Genomic DNA, 17871 nt, shown 5'->3' with positions numbered 1-17871 from the left:
ATAGAGTGTTTAAACAACACTTCACAGCAGAAGGGACATTTATGATAGGTCTTGACAGGGGAATAGGAGTTCTCCAGGCAAAGAGTAAGGTGAAGATAGAAGGGGAACGTGGCACATAGGTTCTGGGTTATAAATGGATCTATTATGTTAAGAACATGATTTTTTGTTCATTTGTTTTGCAACATCAAGGTGAAATCAAACTCTTTCTGCACTACTTTCTAGCTGTGCGTCCTTGGGAAAATCACCTAACATCTTATAACCTTAGTTTCCCCATCTGCAAAATGGGTGTACTAATTTCAAAAGGTTGATTTGAGGACTACTGAGAGACAGAATGTTTACCACAGTGCCAGGTAAATACCAAATAGTCTATGCCTGTTAAATGTTGGTCATTCCTGTGTCCAGTGTTTGATAAGAACATACAAACATTTACCAAAGTAGATTGTGGCCAGTCACAGGGTGACAGATGTCTGTTCCAACATCTCTTCTTCTTCTTGATGCCAGCACCCTGACTTTTAACAGGGTGGTTATATCCCAGCTAAAACTGAATTCTCTTCAGCTTCTTACAGCCCAGAGAAGCCATGAGACTAAGTTTAGGTCAATAAAGTTTCAACAGAAGGGCTGTGTGTTATTTCCAGGAAGTTTTCTTAGAGGGAAGGATTTTCTCTTCTACCTTCCACTTCCCTGCTGCCCTGAGTGCAAATGATGTGCGAAGACTGACAGAGCATGAAATCAGAAGGCATCTGAATTCTGGATGAATGAGCAACTCTAAGTGAGATACGCAGCACATCCCATTTCTAGGCTTCTCTGACCTCAGGACCTGTCTGTCAAGGACCATCTCTTGGGACATCTATAGGGAGCAAAGTCTGGAGAACATAGTTTAGGTGATCCCAAGGGTACAGTGAGATGGTTAATGGCCAAGCTTCAGGCGAAGGGCAAAGACCTTCAAAGATCTATAACAATGGGTGGCATCTCTCATGCTTTGGGATCATTGGCAGGACAGTGGGGTCCATGAGGTCAACAGCTCATGAAGTCAAGGGGACCATAGGTGGCTTGCTGGCCAACAGCAGTGATGGCTTCCATGCCCACAGCTGTGCGTCTCTTGTGGTTCTTCTGCTGATCACCCACCAACATTAGACGCTCAGGAATGTTGCCGTGTCTCTCCAATCTATTGTGGCTTCTCATAAACTTGTTTGTTGTGACTGAAATATGGCATGATGGCATCATTTCAGCTTGTATTTTTGGAGCAGCTGTTTGATGTTTGGAAAAATGCATTTCCTTGTTTGTTTCTAAACCATCATAAATGGGAATGAAGTCAATGACTTACTCCTTGCCATCCTTCAAAGAAACCCAAGCATGGCTTTGAACATCCTTTGTCTTAAACACTCTACCAAAACTTTATATCTCAAGCCATGTTCCCTGGAATTATTCACAGAAAGAAAAGTAGCTTTGAGTCCCCAACTAGACTGTGGTGTCCTACAGGAAGGAAAGAAAGTCAACGTCATTCCAGAGACTCACCATACATTTGCATTATAGTGATGGAACACAGAAGGTAAGTGATTCTAGACTACAACTGTTCTTTCTGTATTTCTGGAGCATGGGCCAGAAGCCGGGTCCCTCTCCTGTTGTCTACGTATGAATTTCACAAGAAATGAAGTGGATTCATTAGACCCTCAAAGTCAGCGTTGAGTTTATCAGATTTTGTATAAATAGCAAGTTATCCATACATCAGAATCACTCTTGCTGATTATAGATACTGCCATGATTTTCCAATAACTGAAAACTTTATTTTCTTCACACTTGGCATAGCTTTCTATTTACTGGCAATGTCCTATGAGCTTGACGCTAAGCACTAGACTTTGGTCGTCCCCAACCTCTCAATCACCCCCAGGAGGCAGGAATTATTACTACTGGCATTTCCAGGAAAAGAAAGTGAGTATCAGAGAAGTCAAGCAACTGTTCAAAGGCACACAGTTGAGACGGGTGTCTAATGCAAGGCTGCTAGATTCTCAGGGTCATGAGCTGAACAGGTTATGCTGGGATTTCTGAGTTATGTTTCCCTACTGTGCAACAAGGTAATGAGTCTCTTCTTCCATTAATGACCATATTGTTTAATATTAATCCATGGGCAAGGTGGTTGGGAAGGTATTTTTCTACCATGCTTTAAAGCAACATATTCTTGGAAGTTTCTTTTCTCATCCTTAAAACGGGGTGCTGACTTCAAAGGTTTGTTGTGAGGATTAACAAGGCAATAAAAGCAAAGGATTCCGAGAGGTGGGGGTCGGGGCCCAAAGCTCAGCTGAGGGGATTTGAAATGGTACGTTTCTTCCTCATTCAAGCCAGGGCTTCAATTCACATGTGGCTTGAATTCAAAAGGGGGAAAAAATACATTTTCAAAATGGAACCCAGGCTGTTCAACTCAATACTTCCATACAATTCCAGGCCTCTACACGTGAGGTTGGTGGTCCCCAGTAGTTTACAGTTAATGCTGTTAACCATGCATTTGTAAAAAAATAAAAAATAAAAAAAAAATACAACTGCCACATTGTGTGAGCTGAGATGCTCCCAGTTCCCACCCACAGTCACACCTGTGTGGATAACCCAAAGAGGGTCCCCAGGCACAGCTGCAGCCTCTCACATGGGGCTCCTCTTGGGGACAAGAATGACGCTAGGCCATGCTGGTTCTCCAGAAAGGATTTTGGCTTTCCAAGTCTTGAGCAGTATTAGCCAAGGATTGTTTATGTGTTTTGGTTTTTGCACTCTTTCCAAGTTGAGGGCATCTGTGGAGTGTTTTCTTGATTGCAAATATAGACCCTGTTTAGTTTGCTCGGCTGTGTTTTGCTCCATCTAGAAAACCCACCAAAGAGAACAAGGGTCATCTGGAGGAAAGAGAAGCTTCTCCAACATATAAAATAAAATGAGAAGAAAAAAAATATCCGGAGCAATGTGGCGCCTACAGGGATGTGTTCTGCATGTTACCAAAGGCCATGTGTGCATCCTTGGTGACAGGAGTTAGTGGAAAAGGGAGAAAGAACATGGAGTAAAATCAGACTGAGCTACGCTAAAATCCTGGCTCTGCTCTCATTAGCTGGGTGACCTTGAGCCACTTACTTGCCTTTCTGAGCCTTGGTGGCCTTTTCTGCAAATTTGGGAAGAGGGTGGTGAAGATTAATTATAGTTTATATGTGTTGAATGTTTGCCGTTTGCCATGTGCCATTAACTCTGTTAATTCTCATGACAAATCTCTGAGTGACCACCCCCATTTTACAGAAAGACAAAGCTCGGAAATGAAACAACCTGCCCAAAGTAACAGAAGAGATGGAAGAACCAGGAAAGGATCCCCATGCTTTCTGGCTCTAGAGAGCGGACTCCTATTCATGGAATTAACACAGAAAGTTGGTGTGAAAATTCAGTGAGAAGATTCGAGAAAAGTGCTGCCTCCTAACAGATTTATTCACCAGAAGCACAGGTAACACATGCAAAAATAGACAAGTAGGATTACATCAAATTGCAGAGCTCCTGCAGAGGAAAAGGAACAGTCAAAAAAACGATGAGGCAACCTATGGAGTGGGGGTAAATATTTGCAAACCATATATCTGATAAAGGGCTAACTCCAAGGTCTATATAAACTCCTAAATAGACATTCTAAGAGAATAGTCTTCTAAAAGAGACATATAAATGGCCAACAGACACATGAAAGTGTGCTCAACATTACTCATCATCAGGGAAATACAAAGTAAAACCATAAGGAGATACCAACTCACACCTGGTAGAATGATGATTATCAAAAAAAAAAAAAAAAAAAAAAAAAGGAAAAAGAAACAAAAAAACCAAACCAAACCAAAACAAAACAAAACAAACAAAAAAATAAATGTTGGTCAGGATTTGGCGAAAAGGAAATTCTTGTGTTGCGTTGGTGGAACCACTGTGGAAAACAGTATGGAGGTTCCTCAACTAATTAAAAATAGAACTACCGTATGATCCAGGCATTCCACTTCTGGGTATAAATCCAAAGGAACTAGAATTGGGATCTCCAAGAGATAGCTGCCCTCCCATCTTCTTTACAGCCAAGACATGGAAGTCATCTAAATGTCCATGGATGGGTGAATGGATAAAGAAAACTGTAGCATATACCCACAATGGAATATCATTCAGCCTTTAAAAAAAAGAAGAGAATCCTTTCATTTGCAACAAAATGGATGAATCTGGAAGACATTATGCTAAGTGAAACAAGCCAGATGCAGAAGGACAAATATAATATGATATCACTTACATGAGGAATCTAAAATAGCCAAACTCAGAACCAGAGAGTAGAATGGTGGTTACCAATGGCTGGATAGAGATGGAAACAAGGAGGTGTTGGTCAAAGGCACAAAGTTTTAGTTGATGCAGGATGAATAAATCTGAGAATTCTAACACATGGTGCCTCTAGTTAACAATTCTGTATTGTGTACTTAAAAATTTTCTGAGAGTAGATCTTCAGTTCAGTTATTATTGCCCTATCAATAATGAATGAATGAACGAAGGCATGAACACATGAACAAGGCAGGGGGAGGGGACTTCAATAGTGATGGATAGGTTTATGGTACACACATAGGGATGGTTTCACAAGTGTATGCTTTTCTCCAATTTCACCAAGTTGTGTACACTATGGATGTACAGATTTTTTTGTGTAATCGACCTTAATAAAATTGTTTGGAAAAAACAAAAGAAGGTTCTAACTATTTATGCCCCAATAAAAATTACTGGCTCCCAGGAATGACATAATTAATTAAAACAGATTAATGGACATGCGGGTAGATTCTGTAACACATGCACACAAACATAAAGGAACATCCCCCACCACCGCTACAGGAAAAAGAAAGGTGAGTGGCGAGGAATTTTCAGATAATGAGAGTTCACCACTACAATGAAGCCATTGATAGGCAGCGTTGAAAGGTCTGAGGAGGGAAGAGATTTGATGGAAACGTGATAGATGTGGGAAAATAGCAATAAAGCCTCTATTCTTCCTGAGACCTTGGCCACTGAGGCATCAGGATGTGACATGGGAACATCAGCTCCCAAGTGGCCACGAAGTCAAGACCATCAGAAATACCCATGACCCACAGGAACAGATACACGGAGAACCTGTCATGTTAGATGGTGACAGTGAACAACTTCAGAGTGTCAAGTAAACACTTGGATCTGAGCTTTGGGATTGATCCTACTTTTTTTTAAGATTTTATTTATTTATTTGAGAGAGAGAGTAAGACTGAGAGCATGAGCAGGGGGAGGAGCAGAAGGAGAACCAGGCTCCCCACTGAACAAGGAGCCCAATGTGGGACTCTATCCCAGGACCCCAAGATCATGACTTGAGCTAAAGACAGACGCTTAACTGACTGAGCCACCCAGTTACCCTGGAATAGATTCTTCTCATTCCACTTTCCCAGAAGGCATTTCCTCTTGCAGCCATGTGGGTTCAACGCCATTCATCAAACCACTGATATTTCAGAGTTCCAACTTATGGGCTGTGCGGAGCAGGCACATGATTGTCACCGCCATGGGACTTAGACCACAAATGAAGACAGTGTAGAATCCATTTGGCAGAACTCAAAATAACAGTAAATGAAGGTAAACTGTAAAGTATACGAATGACAAAACACCAAATACACATAAATGCCTATAAAATATGAAAAAACATTTAACCAAAGTTCTGACTATCTGGAACCTTCCATTAACTAGAATTCCTTTCTTCTATTTCAAGTTTAGGGGGGAAAAAAGAATGGATCTGAGGCATAAATGAAGTCGGTTTCAGAAATTTAGGCAAAAGAGGAGCTCAGAGATGCCTGGGTGGTTCCGTGGGTTAAGCGTCTGCCTTCAGTTCAGGTCATAATCCCAGGGTCCTAGGATCAAGCCCCATCTCAGGCTCCTTGCTCAGTGGGGAACCTGCTTCTCCCTCTTCCTGCAACTCTCCCTGCTTGTGTGTTGATACTCTCTGACAAATAATTTTTTTAAATAAAATAAATAAATAATAAAAGGGAGCTCAGAGCATATTCGACTTAATTTCCAATGCTTCTGCAACACTTGCATATACAGTCAAAACAGTCCCATGGAGACAGAGGCCACATGTTCTTACCCACTGGTGCCTCCTTAACACCCAGCTGAATGCAGAGAACTTTACTGGAGGGCAGTAAATATTTATAGACTAAAGGCTGATACCCCCTCCCAGTCAAATGTCTCCTGGATACTTCATCATCAAAGAAAGATTTCCATTGTGATTATCACAGGCCAAGGCAAGAAAGGAGATGCAAGTATTTTAGAAAGACTTTCAGAAATGAGGTGTGGTAGATGAAAGATGGCTGTAAATTCTTGCCTCCCCTCCCTCTGAGAGAAGAAAGCTAGAGCCCTTCCTTGGAATATGACCTGATTCTAGTGAACTTTTTGACCAATAAAATAAGGCACAAAGAACCTTCTCAAGCTTCTGAGGCTAGGCCATCAGCCTCTTGGTTTTGCCTAGGCCTCTTGGAACATTCTTTCTTTGATTCTTTAGATGCCATGGAAGAAGTTCAAGTACATTGGGGTTTCTATGCTGGAGAGATGCCACATGTAGGCAGTCTGGTAATGGTCCTGGCTGTCCCAGTCTTCCAGCCAGGCCCTCCAAGGCATCGGAGAAGTGAGGAAAACCATTTTGGACTCCCTAGACCAAGGGTCAGAATGTCAGAATGTCCAATGTCAGCTAGGAAATATGCAAGGCTTTGCAGGTCATAGGGTCTCTTTTGCAACTAATCAGCACATTTGCTACGGCATGAAAACAACCCAATACAAAAAGGAATGGGCACAGCTGGGGGCCGATAAGCCTTCTTTACAAAAACATTGCCAAGTTGGATGGGGCTTGCTGGCCATAGCTTTCTGACCCCTGCTCTAGACCAGCCCAAGTGACCTCGGACGATGGCCGGCTGCATGAAACAGAAGAATCTCCTGGCTTAGCCCTGCCCAATTTCCTAACCAGCAACATCATTAAAAAATAAAACAGGCCTTAAGTCACTACGTTGGGGTATTTGGTTAGGCAGCCACAAATAAATGGATCAAAAAAATTGGGACCCAACGGAAATAACCCTCCCCCCCCCCAAAAAAAAAAAAAAACGGAGGGCGGGGGGTGGGAAGGAGGCCAGGACAATTCTCAGTCCCATTCCTACCAGCCCTCCAGTTGCTGCGCATGAGCACAAGGGAATAGAAAATAAAGGCCTTGTCTGCCAGGACTGAACTGAGCTACCCAGAAGAGGACTGGAGGAGGGAGCCATGTCCAGGGGCACCATTCACTGTATGCCCACCGAAGCTCAATGAGGGACTCACACCCACCATGACCGACTGATTGTGAGATCAAGACCTGAGCTGAGATCAAGACTAAAACATTTAACCAGCTGAGCCACCCAGGTGCTCCCATGGGCAAGCCTTTCACCTCTCTCCTGCTCTCATTCCTCCCCTTTAATGGAACTCAGCTTCAAGGTATACGTGAGGATTCCATACGGCTCTCTAAGTGCAGTTTTGGCACATAAGAAGTCTTCAATAACTAGAGCTTGACTGTAGATGCGTCTAGATGTGTGCCTACAAACACAGGCAGGTACACACAGACACAGATTGATCAGTAAAGAGGAAACCGGCACATGCCAGAAAAAGAGACTAAATCATGGAGTCCCGTGAAGCCTGCCTCTCTTCCAAAGCACGCATTTGTAAAAGTCAGCAAGCCTGCATGCCGCCCTCCCTTAAAAACCGTGAGGCACTTTAACACCATATCTGATGACAGTATGTTTAAGAATCACCCTGGGGTCCTTGCTGAAATGCATAGCCTCCCTCTCCTCCCCAAGAGGTCGTGACTCAGCAGATCTGGGCTGGGGTGCGGGGATCCAGGTCATTCACAAGCACCTCGGGCTTTGCTGAACCCAAAAGTCATCTCGTTCCACTTTGAGAAAGTTCTTTCTATAAGCGTCTCATGACACGACGAATCAGCTTGGGGAGGGGGAGGTGGCCTGCCCAAGGTCACACAGCTGGGCAGCTGGTAGGGGCAGGATACAGTGCCTACCGGCAGACCAGGTATGCCGGCTGTCCCTGTGCCTTCCTCTGTCCCTGAGCCCCTAGCAGGAAAGCTTGGTGTGGAGCAGCCACTCTGTCACCACGGGCTGAGAAGAAATGAACAAAACCAAATAAACGTTCCACTTGAAAAGGGGTTTGGGAGCCTTCCAACCCCATCATCCTATTGTACAGATGGACAAACCAAGGTTCCCACGGCGGGTAACTGTGGCTCCCGCTCCCGCAGAGAACAAAGGTCTGCATTCTCAGCCAGGCACACTCCCCTCTCCCCCACTCCAGACGTGGCTAAGTAAACCTGCCACTTGGTCTGGTCAGCAGTAAACTGAAGCTGAGAGTGATCAAATCCCACCTAGTTCCCAGGACACTATAAATCTCGGCCCTGGGCTAAACGTGGTGGGGGAGCAGAATCGCCCCAAATCGTCGTGAAATCAGTCCTTTCTTGGTCTGGCAAGATCGCTCTCAACCTGTCACTCTGTGATTCCATGTCATGGCCCTGAGATCAGTCTAAACAATCCTTTCTGTAATTAAAAAAATATATGTATATGCCGTTACTAATGTCCCCAGCCCTCTTTAGTGAAGGGAGCAGCTGCCAGGTGGGAGAAGAGAAGGCTGGACGTGCGAGATGGCTAAGGGCCGGCGGCACAATGGTGATCACATGGGGTCTGTTTATTTTCTTTGGAACACACTTCTTACAAACAGGGAATTGAAGATTGGGGTCTGTACCCTCTAGACTTTTTTGGACAATGCACAATCCATCCTTTTTTACACAAAAGGATTGTTTCATAGTCCAGCTAAACACACACACACACACACACACACACACACACACACACACACTAGAAGTTTATGTTGTGTGTGGGGTTCTTCTAGCAAGCACATATATTTAAGTCCAGCTACTTTGGAACTCTAGGTAGATAGAGAAAAGCACTGAGCCTCTGTCTCAAAAAAAAAAAAAAAAAAAAAAATCTGTATCTACTTTACAAGGTTTTCCCAAAGAGTCAATAAGTATAAGGATTTTAGCAGATTCTCCATGGTGCTGGGTTTGAGACAGCCGACTCAGGTCGTTTCGCCAAGGGCCCTCAAATGAGCACTGTATAAAAATCGAAAGTTAAATTCCGCCTAGAAACCAGAGATGGTGGGCTTCCTTGCCTGTACTTCCTGTCAGGACACCCACAGTGTTTTCTGTTCAAAGGGAGTGATGCTGGGAGCACTTATCAGGAGTAACTGAGACACAGAGAGCCAAGAAGCCAGTGAGAGAATTGTTTCTCTTCCAGCAAAGAAGAGGAAACCCCAAATCTGTCCCCTGGCCATTCTCAGAGAACGCTAAGGCTGGAAGGGACCAGGGGCTGAGCTAGTCTGGTGATTGCCAAACATGACTTTGATAAAGAATCACTTTGGAGCGCCTGGGTGGCTCAGTGGTTTGGGCTGCTGCCTTTGGCTCGGGTCATGATCTCAGGGTCCTGGGATCGAGCCCCGCATCGGGCTCCCTGCTCTGCAGGAAGCCTGCTTCCCTCTCTCTCTCTCTCTCTCTGCCTGCCTCTCTGCCTACTTGTGATCTCTGTCTGTCAAATAAATAAATAAAATCTTTAAAAAAAAAAAAAAAGAATCACCTTGCGGGGACAGTAACAAATATACATTTGTAGCTATGGGATGGAGATTCTAATGCAGTAAGTATTGGGCCTGGGACTCTGCATTTTAACACCTTTGCCACAAGTGATTCTAATATGGAAGCTCTAAGGCAGCCTTTTGGGGTGACTGATCCCACTCAGTTACAACCAAAGGATGGAGGAAAGCAAATGACTTGTCCAAGGCCAACCAGAGACATGGACAGGGCTCTAGCCCAGGCTTTGTATTCTTTACACTCTACCTTCCCCCCTCCCCTCAGGTTGGCTTCGTCCCTAGAACCAATATGAAAAATCTCAGCTCTTTTTGATCACAGGGAACCAGTGGGCAGCCTCCAAGACACCAGCGGGGGCCCCATCCATCACCTCTTCTCCATTTTCCCCCCACACTATCCTTTTTCTGGCCCAAGCAGAGATGAGAAAATAGCTAAAACCAAACTGAGAAATAGAAGTGGGGTTTTTGCACATTTATAGAAGCAGCCATTAAAACTATTAGCAGACCATTAACACCTCATTGGCTGGGAGCTTTATTTTAGTTTAGTTTTTTTGAATCCTGGAATGGCTTTAGTATCTCTGATTGCAACTACTGATTTGGGACACACCCCGGTATTTCACTGTGTAGCAGCTCTGGTAAGTGGCTACTAGACCAGTAATGGCCGTACGTCACTCAGTTCTGTCAAAATCTTTAACCTCTAAAAGCCACAAGACAAGGGTTCCTTTCGTCCTTTTTGCATGAGGTTACCCAGAATTTAGGAGCAAATGGGATTAATGTTTCAAAGCTTTCGGAGCTATTTGGATAAGTATGCCTGATAGTCTAAATTCTGGGGGCTCAGGAGACAGAGAGTTTATGTGTATACGCTCTATGAGGCAGATCTCATTATGGTATCCATAATGGAGGGTCCGATCACAGCAGGAAATAAGATTGTATACAGAAATGCTGAGATGGGAAGGGTATCTGGTGACAGGCATTTCCCCAAGCAAGACTGGCAGTCTACAAGATTGGCTGAGAGGGAGAACAGCTAAAAGCTCATAATGAGAGCATGACCTCTCTCTCGTCTATTGGTTGACCTCCGCTAACACTTGGGTAATGATGTGACACTACAGACACTCTGAAGGTGTTTAGCCAAGTTCCATTCATATCTCTGCCCATCCAGTAGGGAATTTCCAAGTCCTAAAACGGGGCAGAGGAAAGCCAATGATGACCGTCTACAGGAGCCTGGAGAGGTAGGACAACTCTCTCACACACACAAAGGCAGTTCCAGAATCCAAAGGGCAGCAGTGGAAGCCGTGTTTGGAGGGAGGGCCAGATTGGCCAAACCCAAGTCCTTATTCCACTGGGAGCCAGACTCAGAGAGGGCACCTATGGCACCAGCGGGCAAGCCTGAAGAAACCAAAGGAGAAAAGCTAAACTAGAGTAGAATTCTGATTGGCCAGGCTTGGGTCATGTGACCACTCTGTGCCCAGGGATTTACATACAAAGAATACTGACTTTCACCATTAGTGAAAGAATGGTGGAACCAATGGAATATATTGATAAAGAGAGGAATAACAAGATTTATTGTAAGGATTCAGCTGACATAACCAGTGAGGCTGACAAATCCTACAGGAAAGCTGGCAAGCTGGAGACCCAAGAGTGCCACCAGTTTAGTTGTAGTTTGAGTCCAACGACCTAAGAACCAGAAAAGCTAATGGTGTTGTTCTCATCAGAAGATGGGCAAGCTCAACACCCAGAAAGGGGTGATGTTTCCATTTGAGTCCAAAGGCAAGAAAAAAGTAAATGTCCCAGTTCATAGGCAGCCAGGCAAGAAGAATTATCTCTTGGGGAAGCAGGGGGCATCCACCTGTTTGTTTCATTCAGGCCTTCAACTGATTGGATGAGGACCACCCACATTCAAGAGGGCAATCTGCTTTAGTCAGTCCACCAATTAAAATGTGAGTCTCATCCCAAAACAGCTTCATGGAAACATCCACAATAAAATGTTTGGTTGACTATCTGGGCATACCACGGCCAGTCAAGTTGACACACAAAATGAACTTGCACACTTCCTAGGAGGGCACCATATCCTTCAGGGTTTGATGAAAGAAACACAACCAGTAAGAGATATATATTAAGGGATTTGTTGCAAGAAACTGGCTTACATGATTGTGGGTGCTAGCTGGACATGTCTGAAATTCATGGGGCAGGCCATCCGGAAGGGTAGGTTGGCACCCTCGAGCATGAACTGAAGCTGCTGCCTGTAGACAGAGTTTCTTCTGCATCAGAAGAGTCTCAATTCTGTTCTCAAGACCATCTGTCTGATTAAATCAGGCCTGCCCAGACTACCTAGGATAATCTCCCTGACTTAAAGTCAACTGATTATGGGCCTCAATCACACCTATAAAATATCTTCATAGCAACCTCCAGATTAGTGTTTGATGGAATCACTGTACACTAGCCAAGTCAAGCTGACACAGAAAACTGACCACTAAAAAAGGAGAGAGAGAGAGAGAGGAAGAAAGGAAACAAGGGAGAGAAGGAGACAGGGAAGGAGGAGAGGTAGAGAGAGTGAGAAGGAGAGAGAAAGAAATAAAGAAAGAGAAAGAAAGAGAGAAAAAGGAAGGGAGGGAGGAAGAAAAAATGGACCACCCCTATTTTTTTAGAAGGACAGGGTCCATGAGTCAAAACACTTGATGTCTATGAAACAGGAAGGCAGAGAAAGTAGAGAAAAAAATGAAGTAGGAGCCATTCAAGAGTGGATCTGCAGGTAGGTGTCACTTGTCTGCTCAGGCTGAGGAATTCCTGTGTCACCTCCTCAATGACTGTAAAGGGCCACTGTCTGCTTTGTAACTGTGATGGGTGCTACTTGGTAGTATCAATGACCCTCTCCCCCCCCCTTTTTTTTTTTAGTTGAATTCTTTTGAATTTATTGAGATATGTTTTATACCCCAGAATATGGTCTTTCTTGGTAAATAATTTGTGTGCACTTCTGCTACTGTTTGATCAGTCTATAAATGTCAATCAGGACAGGCTGGTTGATAATGTTCCAATGTATATCCTTGATGATATCCTGCCCACTTGGATCAATTAAGAGAAGAGCTGCTATTTCTTCTTGTACTTCTCTCAGGTTTTGCTTCGCATATTTTGAAGATCTGGTTTTGGACGTTTCAGGTAAGCCAGCTGATAGTTCCAGAAACACAGATAAGTAGTAACCATGAACAACTCCATTTCCTTCTGGGTAAACTTTTAACCTCCAACGAAGTCCTGAAACTTAAAGAGGTGGACTGTAAACAGGGTCTGCTCTCTGACGCAAAGTGCTGAAATTCTCTAAAACAAAAGTTGTTGAATCATAAGATGGTACTAATTCACTGGTAAAGTCTGGTGGAACAGGAGTGGTAACAAAGGATGCCATGGGCTTTCGATGATCTTGCTGAAACATCATGAGGATCTCTGAGCTCTTAGATATCAACTCACTCTTACTACAAGACCGCAACTGGTGCTCTACCTCCTGAAGTAAGGATTCCAAGAGCTCTGTTTCCTCTGTTAGAGATGTCTTCTGACTCATTAGTGTTATGAGTTTATTCTTCAGCTGTGTGTCTAACCGTGCAATCATCATTTCCACTGCATTCCTAATTTCCCAAACATGCTTATCTTTTGCATTTCGAACAGCTTCCACATTTCTTTCCACTTCTTGAACTAGGCTGATCAGTTCCATGAGACGCCGACGAAGTTTAGCTACCTCTTCATTCACTTTAGTAACATGCTGCTCATAAATATCTGCCAAAGGTTTAAAGGTATGTCCACCATGCATTCCTCCCCAAACAACTATAACAACTGCCCTAATTTAGGGTTATATAATGTCTGTCTCTGGTTTTGCACCCTCCCCTCTCTCCCACAGGAAGCCCCAGTCAATGCCTTGCCCACATCCCCTCAGTTTACCCCAGAGCTCACCTGAAGCTTCAGTGACAGACCTTATACCTGGCTGCCTACCCCAACCACTTCATCTCTCTGTCCAAGGCTGTTCCCTGGCTCAGAGTATGCTCAGCCCAGGAAGGACACACAGGGAGTACACACAGGGAGTACCACGAACATCCTTCAATCCAGAATGGGGTAACTGATGGATAAATACTTCAGCATCCTCAGCCACAGGGGGAGAAGGCCGAGATTTCCACAATGCTGCCCAGATATCTGAAGGAATGGTGCCTCCCTTACCCTGTAGTGTACACTTCACTGGTTCTCTCCCCTTCTCTGTCTCCTTCCACCACCCTCTTCCCAAGATCCAATCCCAAATAAATCACGTCAACCCAAATCCTTGCCTCTGGATTGCATTTTTTTTTTAAGATTTTTATTTATTTACTTGACAGAGAGAGACATCACAAGTAGGCAGAGAGGCAAACAGAGAGAGGGGAAAGCAGGCTCCCCACTGAGCAGAGAGCCCGATGCAAGGCTCGATCCCAGGACCCTGAGATCATGACCTGAGCCAAAGGCAGAGCCTTAACCCACTGAGCCATCCAGGTGCCCCTGGATCTGCATTTTAGAGAACTCAAACAAAGAACTAACAGTCCAGTCATCCAGAAACACAATTTGGACCACTGTATTTCTCCATGTAAAAACCATCATTGTTCTCTGGAATAGGAAGATTCCCAAATGGGGAGTTCAGGGTTCTCCAAGCTCTGGGCCCTGCTGACTGCTTTGGCCCCATCATCTCCTGCTCTCCTGCATAAATTGCTCTCGAGACAACTCAAAAGCACCTTGAAAATACCGTGATGGGTTCTGCCTCTTAGCCTTTCAACACAGGAGACCATCTACCAAGAGCTGCTTCCTTTCTTCCTTCCTTTCTTCCTTCCTTTTCCATTCCTTTCTTACTTTCTTCACCTTTACCCCATCAGCCCCCATTTTGATCTAGCAAACTCATCACAGAGGATTAATTCAAAGATTTTCTTGCCTTAAAACATCTTGAACACACTCCTCCTCCCTGCCCTCAAGCAGGATTAAGTATTTGTTCCTTCATTTTGGTTAGAACTCACCTTGATTAGAACACCTGCCATCACTCCCGTTTGCTAAATGCTGCCATGTACTTCTCTCCCTTCAGATGAGACACCCAAGAGCAATGATTGTGCCTTATTTTATCCTCAAGTCATAATACGATGACTAGCATGTTACAGGCAATCACACAATGCTTGTTGAATGGATTAACAACAGAGCTCTTACTAACCCAGTAAGAAGTAACACCTATTACCACCTTTCTGCCCACAACTTCCTTCCTAATTAAGAAAAATTAGGGCTCTGAATTTGATAGAATGTTGATGTATTAAATGTGTATTTACGAACCTGACAATTGACTGGGATGTTCAGGGAGAATACAGACCATGAACAATGCTTTGTAAACTGCTAAGTTCCAGGAATATACTCAGAATTGGTTTTATAGTAAATAATATCAACTATTGAGAAACTGGAAAAGTGAGAGGCTATGTGCCTCATCCGGGAAGTAAATAGGAAGGGCTGGATTAGAATGAAGTTTCTGGCTCTTGTCTCCATATTTTCTACATATAAATGGGCCTCGTCTTGGGTCATGAGAGCCTTGAAAACATGGCCAAAGATGTGGGAATAGTGAACAAACCAAAGAATTTGGTGACAGAGGGTTAGAATATAGTAAACCCTAACAGAAACTATCATTTGAGTGCCCTAAAGCTTTATGACAATGATTTTTGATAAATAGTTCAGCTCCAACTACAGATGATCAAATGGAAACTGATTTAAGTCACTCATCTGCAAGGAGGTGGAGCTCAGATTCAAACCCAGAAATGGCTCATTCCAGAGCCTACCATCTGCTACATCCAACGCCTCTCGGAAAAAAAGAAAAGCTGACATTTCAAAGCAGCTACTGTGTATGGGGCACTTACTTCCTTTAATCCTCATAGTAATCCAGGAAGCCTGCTTCCATGATAACTTCCCCAGTGTTCCAGGTGAGGAAACTGTGTTGCATGCAAATTAAGTCACTTTTGCAAGGTCAGCGGTAGAATGACGTCGTGGCCCTTTGGGACCTCAGAGGGCACTTCTCTCCATGCCTTACCATGCTTCTTTGTTCTGACTGCTCATCAGAACACACACAGAGCTCCTTAGAACCTTTAGATCTCCAGACTCCATCCCCTGAAAGTCTGATGCAAAGAAACAAACATCGAGATCAGTAAAGGTGAAGAATAGAGGGCTGTTTCATCCAAGCCGAAGCACCCCAAAGACATCCACAGGATTCCTGCAAGCGTGCATCTGCTCTCACAATGCTGACAAGGTTTGCTATTGAGAAAGCAGAAAACTGTGACCTTGACTCCATGGGGCCTGAAGACAGCTGAGATAGAGAGTCACAAGAGGAAAAAGGAAGTCTGAGCGTACTTTAAGGAGGGGATTTCAAAACCAGCTCCCAGGAACTGGCGAAGTCAGTAATAGCATCCCTTCACAAATGGGTACTTGGAAGGCTGTGAAATGCGATCAATTTGTTCCACATTCATAGACGTGGAAAGATGTCCAGGTCATGGTGAGAAACAAAAAAAAGCAGATTCTGAAACATGGTGAAGAGTGGGATCTTGTTTGCATACAGGATCACTGCATAAAGGATCCTTGCAAAGGATACTTTGTATACAATATGAACACACCACTATGCTTTTTTAATAGTCTCATGGTATATACTATAGAACAGCACAGTGAAGGCTGGTAGATGCTAGGTATATATAATATATAATATATTGCATATTGTATATTGTGTGTATATATGTCATATATCATATATCATATATATGTTATAATATATATTATATATCATATTATGTAAGTATGCAAGTACACGTATGCACATTATGACTCTACTATGCAAGCAGGCAGCAGAATATGGTATCGTATTTATTACGCACATATACCAAGTATGAATATATTATGTGACTATAGCATGAACCTATTTGTATATGTCATTCAAATATACATAAATATAGACGGACGTTCACCAAAATATTAACAGGAATGGACTGTAGGTGGATTTTTATTTCCCTTTCTTTCTTCCTTCCTTCCTTCCTTCTGCAAATGTTTATTGAGTTTCTATTTTATACCAGACACCATGTTTCTGCCTTACACCTATTTTCAACTGCTTGAGAATTCTAAGAGCACATATTTATGGGCACCTTAATTAACAATTTGGAAATCTAATGGCCTCCTGTCAACAACCCCAATAACCAACCGAGGGCGGGGGATGTTGGTGACATTGATGGGGGACTCCGGAGAAGAAGAAAGGTAGGAGACGTAGAAACAGAGAGGACAGCCCAAGACAGACTCCCCTGCCCCCCCACACTCCCATCTCCACACACACTAGGCTCTGTTTTTCTGTTGTTGTTTTTTTGGGGTTTTTTTTGTTGTTGTTTTATTTTATTTTATTTTTTTGGTTGGGGGTCACCATCTGTAGATTTATTCTGCACAAAAATAAAGCCATCCGTCTCCCTTTTGGTGGTGTCCTATAAGCTCAGGAAAAGCCCCAGTGCTCAAGGAGGGCCCTGGGTGGGAAAAACACTTATCTGCCTCCGCCGGGTTCAGAGCTCCCCCGAAGGCATCCTTCCCTAGACTCAGGGGGTGGGTTTTGTTTATCCCCCTGGCACACAATGAAATGTCGGGAACACATGCTCAGGGTGAGGTGGGGCCCTGGTGAAGGTTAAAAATGGAACAGCGGCTTTGATCCCCAGCCAACACCAATGACGCTCAGGGTTGGGGCCAGAGTGAGACGTCACGTTCCCTCGCTGTCTCTGCAGAAGGTGCAGACAGTCCCCTCTTGACTCCAAAAGCAGACAGGGCCCCAGACAGGAGAAGGGCGGAAAGATCCCAGGCAAGGAGTGAGGTCTGAGCAGCGGGGAGAAGCAGGCCTCCTCAGGGCAGGCCATGGGACTTTCTGTTTTTAGTGGGGAGCCTCCATCAGACCACTCAGTCACTATCTGATGGTGCCAGGATTTGACACACGGCCCTCACCAGAGGGTCCACTGGAGAGAGGACAAAGGTGAGCAGATACAGGCATCTCCCTCTCCCTTCTGACTCATCGGTGGCTGCCATTTTGTAATCATTTCCCTAGACTCTTCCACGGCAGTGCTCAGAACTTCTGTTCCTCTGTCCCTTCCTCATTCAACCAGCAAATGTGTGCTGAGTGTCTGGTGTGTTCCCAAACTGGGGCTGGGGGGC

The sequence above is a fragment of the Mustela putorius genome, unplaced genomic scaffold, assembly GCF_011764305.1.
Source record: "Mustela putorius furo isolate JIRA1106 unplaced genomic scaffold, ASM1176430v1.1 tig00537248_pilon_pilon_pilon, whole genome shotgun sequence".
Lineage (NCBI taxonomy): Eukaryota > Metazoa > Chordata > Mammalia > Carnivora > Mustelidae > Mustela > Mustela putorius.
The sequence above is the reverse complement of the archived record's forward strand: the minus strand, read 5'-3'. Positions refer to the sequence as shown.